Source organism: Odontesthes bonariensis, chromosome 2 (assembly GCF_027942865.1).
Source record: "Odontesthes bonariensis isolate fOdoBon6 chromosome 2, fOdoBon6.hap1, whole genome shotgun sequence".
Taxonomy (NCBI): Eukaryota; Metazoa; Chordata; class Actinopteri; order Atheriniformes; family Atherinopsidae; genus Odontesthes; species Odontesthes bonariensis.
The window spans coordinates 37152192-37162945 of NC_134507.1; the positions used below are offsets into that span (position 1 = coordinate 37152192).

Consider the following 10754-nt stretch of genomic DNA (forward strand, 5'->3'; position numbering starts at 1 on the left):
TCAGTGAGTTCAGATTGGCAGGCAGCTAGCCACCATAACACCGTAACTCCAGCGCAGTAAACAAAACTCGAACCCTATCTTAACATTGGTGCATGGTAAAACAAAGGCAGAGTGCAGTAACCATGGCCGTAACTCCGCTGTAACTTAATTCCAGCGTTCTAAAGTGCAGCGGAACAAAGCTAAAATACCGTAACTGATGTTACGGGCTTCTGTCTTGCAGCAGGTGTTACACGATTAGCTTGTCTCGGCTTATGCTCACTATTGTCAGGCCAAAGTTAGCCATCTGAATGGCTAGCTACAGGTGGCAAATTGGCGGGTGCATGTGGCTTTGACTAGGGCTGTCGCGGTGAGGGAATTCCCACCGCGGTGACTCATAGCCGCTCAACAGCGCGGTATGCGGTGATATCGCATTTTTTTTCATTAGGCTACTTTCCACGACATGCAATGTTAGATGAAAATCGAGCGCATAATCCGGCTTTTTTCCCAGCGATTCTGACATTTCACTTTGCTTTGCCTGTCATTTACTCGCTCACAGACCAACATAGCGGAGATCAAGCAGCGCATACCCCAGTTCTGCAACATTGTTGCCAGTGCCACATGGCAAATATCAACATTGTTGCAGACCTGGACACGTTTCGTTTAGTAATGACGGAGAAAAACGAAGCAGATCAGGGCAGCAGTTGAGCTCACGTGTCCGGGATACAGTTTTTTTTAAACAGACTGCCGCCGACCAACCAACCCCGGCACATTTTTTAAACTTTTTTTTTTTTTTTTTTTTTTAATAGTTTCACCTACACAGTTTTGTTGAAATGATCAGGTATTTCCCAACAGCAAATGTGCACACCAAGCTGTGGTTCTGTGGAAGCTAGTTTATTGTTGATATTAGACGGTCGCATTTACAACGTTAAACATGGATAATAAGGGAAGATTCAAAGCCATAAAGTGTCCGGACTAGGCAGAGGAGTAAAGCCGAGATAAAGGTAGGCCACTGCATTTTATTTTAACTTCTATTGCTACGACACTGAGTAGGCATATTCTTGTAATATCAGCTGCCGAGGGAGAATGAGACCACAACGAGTAGCATGCAGACGTGTGTGCGTGTGCGGTGCCTATATGCAAAGATGACGACAGAAACGCGGCACCTAGCTGTGTTAATGTGTTTCTCCTGCCTTGAGGGGAATATACAATGTATCATTATTACTGTGCTGGCTTTAAAAAGTATCAGTTCTGTCAGTCGCTTTGTATCTACTGTGCAGTCTTAAAAACTCGTTCAGTTTCTCGAGTTGTTCTGCGCGTGCAAGCTTGCGTGCGGTGGGCGGTGGTGGCGGTGGCCTGGACACGCACCGCGGAGGTCCTCTCAGCACCGCGGTGATTGCATTTTGCGGTTATCGCGACAGCCCTAGCTTTGACTACTCAAACGTAACCGAGAATGTAAAACGCTGCATTATCGTAGATAGCCAATCATTTAGTGCAGTTTTCTGTAGCTGGAATCTAGCTTAGAAATGTAAGGAAGTTTATTTCAATGTATGTACCTTGACATGCTTCCGCAAGTTGGAGGATGAATTTTTGTAGGCGGTGATGAAGTTCTCTTTTGGTAAACAGAGCAAACACTTGAAGCGAAAACTATCATTAACTTGTTCAGAAAATTGAAATAGTCTGGCGAGGTGGGGCCACGAGTTGGCACATTCCTGGGATGGACCTGCTGCGTCTTCTTCCATTGTTTTGTCCAGGGTTTCTCTCATCTAATCTGACCATGGAGTTGACTTTGGCGGAAAGCTGAAGGTGATTGCTGATAGGCTGTCCCAATCAGTGGTGCCTGCACCATCCAATCACGTTTGAGAGAGAAACGACAAATTGAGTTTTTTTTTTTTCTGTTTTGTTTTTTTACTCACGGTTAAGGATAAAAATGTAGCGGAGTAAAGAGTACAATATTTGCCTCTCAAATGTACTTGAGTAAAGTCATGAGTACTCCCCAAAAATGATACTCGAGTACATTAGTACAGATCCCTCAAAATTGTACTTAAGTACTGTACTCAAGTAAATGTACTCCGTTACTGTCCGGCTCTGGGAACAGAGTTCTGAAACTATCTGTTTTGGGGGGGTTGTCAGCTTATTAACCATAGCAAACAGAGCACGAGTGTTGTTGATGTTCTTATTAATCATTTCAGATAAGTGTTGCTGTCTAGCCCGGAGTAACCCGTGGTTAAAATTACAAAGACTTTGTTTGTAGAGGTCATGGTGAATTTGAAGTTTAGTTTTTCACCATTTACGCTCTGCTTTCCTGAATTCTGTTTTCAAGGCCTTTACCATCATAGTGTTCCTCCATGGTGTTCGCTTTCTGCTCAAGATCATCTTATTTTTAACAGATGCAACAGTATCCATGACATTTGAGATTTTCAAGTTAAAGTTATCTAAGAGTTCATCAACTGTCTCTGCACTCGCAGTTGATGACATAGCTATAACTTCCATAAACTTAGCACTGGTATTCTCATTTATGTACCTTTTTCTAACAGACACACGGGTTAACTGACTGTTTGGAGTTAACTGTAAGTCAGAGAACACACAAATGATCAGAGAGCGCCAAGTCCTTGATATCAACAGAAGAAATGTCAACACCTTTAGAGATAACCAGATCCAGTGTGTGGCCTCGAGTATGTGTGGGCCCATTCACATGTTGAAGGAGGCCAAAAGTGTCAAGTAGAGAGCAGAGTTCTTTGGCATTAGTGTCCATGTTATTGTCCATGTGAATGTTAAAATCCCCTGTTATCATAAAAAAGTTATAGTCAGTGCAGATAACAGCAGTTCAGCAAACTCATCAAAGAAAGTTCCTGGGTATCTTGGTGGTCTATAAATGATTAGGAAGATAACTTTTGGATCCCCCTTTACTAAAAAGCAGAGATATTCAAAAGAGCTAAAATCACCAAGTAAAATTTCTTTGCACTGAAAGACTGATTTAAAAATGGTGGCAACTCCCCCGCCCTTCTTACCACTTCGACACTTATTGATAAAACTGAAATTTGTTGGTGCGGCCTCATTGAGAGTGGTATCACAGCTACATTCAGTCAGCCATGTTTCACTAAGAAATAAAAAGTCTAGATTATAGGTCATGATCATGTCATTTACTAAGAGGGATTTGTTGGCTAGTGATCTGATATTGAGTAGGGCTAATCTCGTGGAGACAACAGGTGATACTGGTGTGTTTCGGGGTTGACACACTATATTTAATAGATTGGTAGATTTAACTGAACCTTTTTTATTTCTCACCACTTTGACCACTTTTCTGTTACCTGTCATCACAGGGATTGAAAAGGCTGTCTGAACTCCATAGGGCCCTGACTTTATCTGGGGAAGAGCATTCTTGATATCAGTATTACAGCCTGGACCCGGCACATATCAGTCAGACTCACAGATATGATGATTCAGAGGAGGTGGGGGGGCTTGGTCTCCGCCTGTTGGACTGCCGGGGCTGGTGAAGACTCCACTTGTTGGGCTGTTGGGGCTGGTGAAGACTCCTCATCTTTGGGTGAGGCTGATGACATTGCAGGTTCTTTCTGGATCCGCTGTCCTCCATGGTCATGCATGCATATAGAGGGTGGGACTGCTTTCTTTCTTCGCAGATTTTGATTCACTTGGATCCGTCCCCCTCACTTTTATGGAGAAAAACATCTCTGCTTTCTTTCTTCGCATTTTGCAATGTGCGAAATAGCGCCTCCCCGGACGCGTATGGGCTATGTGGCGAGAAACGGTATTACACTCCTGTATTCAATTGCATCCAGCCAGAACTGGCTTCCCCTTCGATCCGAACCCTCATATTTATAAAAAAAAACCTCTGCTTTCTTTCTTTGCTTAAGGCAAACCTCATGGGGAAATCAAAAGATAAATTAACATTAGGTTTATTGCATGTCAGTGCATGCTTTGCAACAACTCACATAAAACCAAACAAAGACAGATATTAATATTCGGTTGTTGAGCTGGGCAGGCTACGTCGTCATCTCGAGCCTGGTTGCCATAGTTACCCAGAACGCGTATGACAGGCATCAGTGGGACAGCTCCTAGTTCAGGACCCCATAACCTACCAACACGGCATGCATGATGAGGCCAGCTAAACCGAAAGAGCAGAAAACTATTGCATCCTTTTTTCAAAAAGCATCAACTGTAAGTAAACTGTGCCATACGTTACCCTGAGCTGCAGTGGGAAGATTTGAAAATTCAGTTAGCCATGTTCAAGAACAGTACAGTTTCGAAACCACTGCAGATGCTGCACAGATCTTAAAAGCAATGCCCGTTGAAGTTCGTGCCCTTTTTGAGCAAGTTGAGGCACTTGTCAGATTGTTAATGGTAGTGCCCGCATCGTCTGCTGAGGCAGAACAAAGTTTCAGTGGCTTGCGGAGGCTTAAAACGTGGTTGCGGTCCACCATGACCCAAAAAAGGCTGAATGGAATGGCAGTGTGCCACATCCATCAAGAAAGGCTGGACAATCTGAACAGGAAAGACATTGCCCAACAATATATTCAGGGCAAGGATCAGAGGAGAGAGGTTTTTGGATCCTTCACTTAATCTGTTTGCATTTGAGGCCATTTATTGAAAACTCATGTCGAGTAATTATTTACAAATTTATTTGTGTATATATGTAGGCTATGCTGTTTGTGTTTGTAAGGAACAGTAAGAAGTGAGTTTTAATTACATTTTGTGTTTTTTTTTCACTCTGCTCTTTTGGTTTTCTTAAAGAATCAGTGTGCTTAAAGTCAGTTAATGTTTAAATAAAACAGTTTTTGCACATCTTTGAGCCATCTGTTTAGCATCATCAGTCTGCTGAATCTCTCATCTCCTTTCCAAACTGTTGGTAGAGGTCCACTGAAAAACACCTCTGTACTTGTGCATCGAACTTAGTTTACCAGGTCCATAAAGTCTTGTTTTAATACCTCCGATTGTTGCTTCACAACATCAAGGGCTCCTGTGTGTATGATGAGAGATTTCAGTGTCGGATGCTCAGCAACAATGTCCAGGATCTTCTTTGAGATATCAGACACCATGTCGTTACTAAAACAGAGTATTTTGGTGTTTTTCTTGCTGGCAATTTACTCCTGGTTTTGGTGGTGGTCTCAGTCCATCGTTGCTTATTCTTTGGTATCGGGGTAGAGACATTCCTGTGTGATAGTGCAGGCCACTCGGAGTCATTGTGGGTCTCCAGGTGTTGGGTTCTGCCTGATAACCGTCTTCCCACATCTGAGGGAGGCGATTTGTAGTGTTTTGGCTTAGCACCAAAGGAGTTCCAGGGAGGACTGGTTGAATATTTTCCATTTACACCAGGCTCCTGCCGTGTCTGGGTGGTGCCGGTTAGCTTCCTGTTAGCCTGCTCCCTTTCAGTGTTTTGGGATACTGGCAGAGTAGTTTCATTCCCATATTGTCCATTTATCTCCACATTCACTTCAAGCCGATTCATTTTTGTTTCCAGTATTGCTATCTTCTGGAGTAGCTTGTGGTAATCGTCAGTGGAAAAGGGAGGCATCTTGCTGCTAATTAGCTTCAGTTAGCTGAGCTCCTCCAAAAGCAGGAAGCTGCAACGGAATTTCCACACGACAGTTTCCAGATGACTTTCTGATAAAAATGGTTAAAAAAGTCTTGGTTCACTTAAAAGAAAAATAATAAAATTATATCCAAGACTTGTGGAAAGAAGTAAAATGATTTAAAAGCAAATAAAGCAACAAGCAGCAGGAGGAAGCAGAGACACGTCTGCACTCTTCAGAAGCAGGACAAGTTCCAAAAAGGGAAACAGGGACTGTTTCTGCATTTGACATAGACTATATCATGCTGACGTTGATCTGGGGCTGCAGTTTTTCATTTAGCTTCAGACTTGTTGGATTGAAATGTTGATGAGTTTCTGTGGCAGATAGGCTCCAGTCCCCCTGAAACCAGGTAAAGCAAATGGAAGGATGGAGAGTTTGCTCCATTGAATGTAAAGTTATCCTGAAGATAACGGGCAGGATTTGAACCAGCTGTTGGACCACTGGCAAGTTATGGTCTCTGTGAAACTCACCAAGCCACCTTCACACTTGAAGATGTTTCTGGAGTGTTTTTCAATTTGTATTTTTAGTGTTTGGAGCTGAAACTTCACTGAGTCATAAGTTTTGATCCCAGAACCTCTGAGGTTGAAAACATTCACCAAACAGTCTGAGCTATTCTTCCAGACACTCAGATGTGCTGTCCTGCAGCTCTTCTCTCTGGACTTTGACCTATAAAATACAGAAACACATCACCTTACATTCATGATTTCTGACCTTTTCCTGTTATTGAACTCAGTTAGGAACCTTTCTGTGCAGAAAAACTGTTCCACTGAACCCTTTGCTCTGATTTCTGCACAGGCAGCAGTTCCATAATGAATCAGTCGGGGTGTTGAAAGGAATGTTTACATGACATCCAACACAGAACCGTCTCCATTCACCTCAACAGTGAATATCATCTTCCCCTGTCCACACCAGCTCTGTGAAGAATGTTAGCTGCAGTTCTTCATTCACCATCCCGTCTTCTGTGTCACTCAGAACAGCAAATGAAGAAGTAAAGGAAGTAAATCAGATCTTCTATGTGTCCAATGAGTGTGATCCTGACCATATCCAAACCAGTCAAACTTCTGCTTAGTTCAGGTTCAGTTGAAGGTTTAGTCAGTGGTGTTATTTATTTAGTCATTTACAAATCCTCTGAAAAGCAGATCATAAAGCAACTGAAGTTTGGTGGATTAAAGCCTGCTCTTTAAAGCACAGAGCAACGCCACCTCCCATAGCCAACCCTGTCACTGGCTCTAAAGGAGAGGAGCCTGTTAGCGGAGGGCCCTGCTCAGAGTCCTGCTTTAGTGAACTACAGCAACCAAGTAAACCTGCAAGACTTCTGTTGGGATCAGACTGATCTATGAGGGCTTCAAGATTCAATAAAGAGAAACATGCAGCTGAACCTAAATAAAACTTGAACAGAGAACTTACAGGAGAGGTTTTTAATGCTTTTATGCATCAATCTTTACTTCATTGGCTCCCTCCATGGGATTCAAATTTGGAACATTTTTCTAATAAAAGAAAAAAATGTCAAGGCTCAGAAAGCACCTTTATCATTGTTTTACTGTGTAATATGTAGGATCCATAAACTCATTTATCACCAGCTCTATCAGCATGGAGAGAATCCCCTTTTCTCCCAAAAGATCCCAGGTGCTGCTCCTGAGGTGTTTCTGTAAGTTTATCACACCAGCTGGTGAAATGATATGAGTCCCTCTACAGTTGTTGTAGATATCAGCTGAGATTCAAACTAAAAGACACATTTTGTGTCTGAAACTGTGAGAGACTGTTCAAGTGGGACTGAAAGCAGATTCAGAGGGTTGTGATGTATGTTTTTCCACCCAAATGATCTGATAACTGTCAGAGATGCAGCAGTGCTATGAAATCCACTTTAGAAGCTGCAGTTATTGGACACAATGAGAGCTGACCATCTCTGTGGCTCAGAGGAAAACTGAGCAACAATGTATTTTAGATAACTTATATATTATTTATATATTTATATATATATTTATATAACTTACAAATGAGGATATAACGATGCAGCTAACAATAAGCATCAGCCAGGCTCTGTCAGAGGTGACAGTGTAGAAACAGAGTGCAGGCATAGAGGGAAGTACAGGTTAAATGGGAGATTACATTTCTACACCTGAACAGGGACTTGAACCCTGGACCCTCAGATTAAAAGTCTGATGCTCTACCAGCTGAGCTATCCAGGCCCTATGAAAGCTTGTCTGAGTGACAGCTGACATCTGAAACACTTCCTGAGTCCAAAGCTGTGACGCTGTTTTCTGAACAAATGCCTGGTTGATGTGAACTTGTGTTGCAGCCACTGAGCATAAAGAAGAAGGCCTTCATGGAGGGAAACAGGGAGTTAAGGAGGAGTGTGAAGAAAAAAGGAAGAGAGCAAGTCGGTGGGAAACTATCTGCAGCAGAACAGTGTGAGGGCTGTGTGGTCAGGAATGGAAAAGCTCACAGGCTTTGGGATAATGTGGGATCAGACAGATGGAAGAGTTCAGACAAACTCAGCATGCTGCTGCCTCCTGCTACAGACCTCACATCCTCCATGTACCTACAGCTTCCCTGTCACACCTCAGCACATCTACATGAAACTATCACATCTATAGGAAAATAAACTATGGCCTCATCTGGAATACAAACAAAAGAGATGATTGTGGATTTTAGGAGGAGCAGCAGTCAGCTGAACACCGTCTCCATCCTCGGTGAAGAGGTGGTTGAGGATTACAGATACCTGAGGGTTCACCTGGACAGCAGACTGGACTGGAAATGCAACACTGAGGCTGTCTACAAGATGGGACATTCAGTAAACTATTCCTATAACTGTATATATGCTAACTGAGCTGGCATGGGTTGGTGCACTAAACACATGTTACAGAGTTTAATATTTCTGCATCTTTTAGTAAAAACAGGAAAGAATGAGTGTATATTTCCAGCCAAATTCCCCATAAAGCTGCTCTCATCCACATATTTTTCTGTTTCTTCTGTCAGACGGCTAAACTGAAAATCAGCCCATTAAGACTACGGGTCAACTCGTGGTCACTTAAAGCATGTCCAGACTGTCGCTCTGCTCTAATAAAATCCTGATTTTGTAACCGCAGCCTCATGTGAGAAAATCCCCCTTCAGGTGACTTAAAGACAACATGTTGGCAGCGATTTCAGCTGCACTTACATGCAGCGTGATGTCCCACAGAGAAAGTTAGAGGCAGCAGAATGTCAGGAAGGTTTTCTGCACAGTCTATCCCGTGCATGTACGCTGGGACAACATGGTGGTCCAGTTAAATGGACGAGTACACCTGGAACTGAAGCTGGACTTACCTGTGCATGCAAGCGTTCTGAATGTCCATGATCAAGATAAAAATATGTAACATACAGAACAAAAAGCATCCATCTCCAGCTGAAAACATGAAACCTGCATCCTACAAATAAAATGTTCCACTGGGGTGACCCACCCAAGTTGGTTATTAGGAGGAAATTTCATAAATATCCTCAAAAGCAGTTTTTCTCAGTGTGCAGACTTCAGCTTTTTGTTTTAAGTTTTGAAAAAGAAAATAGACTCAAATGTAACCTCTCTTCTATGCATATTCAGAACTTATTTAAATCTCTTCCAGAAAAACTCTTGTTTTGATCGTTTTCTTTAAAATAAAGATTTTTAAAAAGCTAATTGACCATGTGCTCTGTTTTACATATAACACCAGTTATAGAGGTAAACATGCAAAGTTAACATATTGACAGGTTTCAAATATATGTTTCAGTGGCGGCCGTGCTTTGGCTCACTGGGCCTTCAGTGCGGGTTTACCGTTCAGAGTCGCTATTTAAATCCGTCCTGAGTGCCCACATGGATCTGGATCTCACTAACCGTGCTGTATGCCAATAAACACAGAGAGACAGCTGCTAGAAGACTTTGTTCTGCAGGTTTCCTTCTGATTTATTTATTTTTAAACACATATTCAGCAGCAGGATGTTTATTCATCAATTAGCCTACTAATAATGAACTATGAGAGGCATTTCACGTGTTGAGAGCGACTTCCATTGTTATTGTTATTATTATCACGTATATCAGCAGTTCAGAATATTTGATCATTTATATTTATAATTTAATATTTATACATGTAAATAAAATACATAATACTCACAAGAGTTCCTGATTATTATCTATTTATTGACATAACACTGAGATGCTCCACATGTTAGTCCATTGTTGCCAGTTAACTGCAGCCTTGCACCTTTCAGCAGCAGCTGTTACCGCTGAGCAATCAGTTCCCTCTGCACTGAGGATGATATGAAAGCAGCTCCTGCAGCTTCAGGTTAGTGTCACAGGGCTCTGAACTTTGTGTTAGTGCAGTTTGGCAGGAGCAGGTCCCAGGCAAGCTTTAATTATATTGCAGCAGAATGAGGTGAGTAACTTCTAGTCTATCCCAGTGCTTCTAAGTGGTGGCACTGAACCTCTGCTGCCTTAAATGTCTGAGGCAAGCAGAACCTCATTTGGTCGCAGCATTACACTATGAATATGCAGTTAAGCTCAACAGGACTGGGCATGTTAAGGGGAGGTGGTGGTTGGACCCCACTGGTCTCTAAATGTACTCAGAACTTCATATGAGATGTCCCTGTTTCTGCAGGGTTTTGTGGATTTCTTGTGTGCTGATTGGAAGCATCGCCTGCATTCCTGCACAAAGCGGTAAGCTGATCCCAATCAAAGCTCAGCAACTAAAAGCAGTTTAAATTGACTCGGGGTGTAAATGGAAAGCTGATCTTAATTCTCTGTTTCCTCACCCATGTATTCAGTTTATGGACAAGATCTATCTAAGCCAACATATCAGAAACAAACTGGAGCCAGTGGTTCTGGAGCTCAGCAGCAAGGTGCTCAGGGAGGTCAGTCTGGAGCTCCTGGCAGCAATTACCAGTCTGAAGATGGGAGCTGGAGCCTTTCATCTGACACCAGCGGCGAGGACGAGCCAGTCTTCACTCCTGTGACCGACAAGGATCAAGTCTACGCTTACAAATCTCGGTCCCGGTACAACAAGAAGCGTGTGCTGTTCAGCCAGTTCCGCTACACCCCAACAGAATCTGAGCCAGACCACGGCAAAACCTCTCAGCACACGGTTCAAGTTCAGAGCGGCTTCTGAGGATCTTTCTGGTGAGGCTCATTTTACTCTGCATGTGTGCTCTCTGTAGCTGCTGGTAGGTGACTGACTTTCT

At 42.8% G+C, this 10754-nt stretch overlaps 1 non-coding gene across 1 annotated transcript; it reads right to left on the minus strand.

Moving 5' to 3' along the window:
• Nucleotides 1-7683: 7683 nt before the first annotated feature.
• trnak-uuu (transfer RNA lysine (anticodon UUU)) lies at nt 7684-7756 on the minus strand. Its single transcript has one exon. It is a non-coding gene; the product is annotated as a tRNA-Lys (tRNA).
• Between the last annotated feature and the right edge of the window lie 2998 nt (nt 7757-10754).